Consider the following 886-nt stretch of genomic DNA (forward strand, 5'->3'; position numbering starts at 1 on the left):
AGTTTCTTGCAATTTTAACATGTTGGAAACATAGAGAGGTGGAGATATAGTTCCTCTCTCATAATAATTGCAAGTAGGAGCAGCAAGCACATGCATATTATACTCATTAAAATCATCATGTGCAACGGTAAAAGGCAACCTACCAATGTAATCCTTAATAAGTGCAAACTTCTCCGATATAGTGTAGTTTGGAGAATTCAAAAAGATAATAGGACTATCATGCGTGGGTACAATAGCAACAATTTCATGTTTAACATGAGGAACTATAGCAAGTTCATCTCCATAAGCGTAATTCATATTGGCATCTTGGCCACAAGCATAGCAAGAATCATCAAAAAGGGATATTTCAAGAGAATCAATGGGATCATAACAATCATCATAGCAATCATCCTTCAGTAAGCAGGAAGGGGAATTAAACAATGTATGAGTTGAAGAGTTACTCTCATTAGAAGGTGGGCACGGGTGATCAATCCACTCTTCCTCCTTTTGTTCTTCGCTCTCCTCATCATCCTTTTCATCCAATGAGCTCACAGTTTCATCAATTTCTTCTTCCATAGCTTCCTGCAAAATATTAGTCTCTTCTTGGACAGCGGAGACCTTCTCAATAAATGCATTAATATAGTAATTGTATTCATAATTTTCATAGCAATATCTAAGCATAGCAAGATTTTCAGGCCTATAAACATCATCATCTAAAGCTTCATACTTTTCAAACAAAGAATCAAATTCATAAGCAGCCTTAGAAGCAACAAATTCTTCTATTTGTTCCACATCATAGTAATCATATATACCATTAGCATAAGAAGCTATGGTTTCATTAACATTAAATTTGCATGAAAAGGGAAGGTGTGGAGCCTTCATCCTAGAGCAACAAGTAATATCATAT

The sequence above is a fragment of the Triticum aestivum genome, chromosome 2A, assembly GCF_018294505.1.
Source record: "Triticum aestivum cultivar Chinese Spring chromosome 2A, IWGSC CS RefSeq v2.1, whole genome shotgun sequence".
In the NCBI taxonomy this organism is placed as follows: Eukaryota; Viridiplantae; Streptophyta; class Magnoliopsida; order Poales; family Poaceae; genus Triticum; species Triticum aestivum.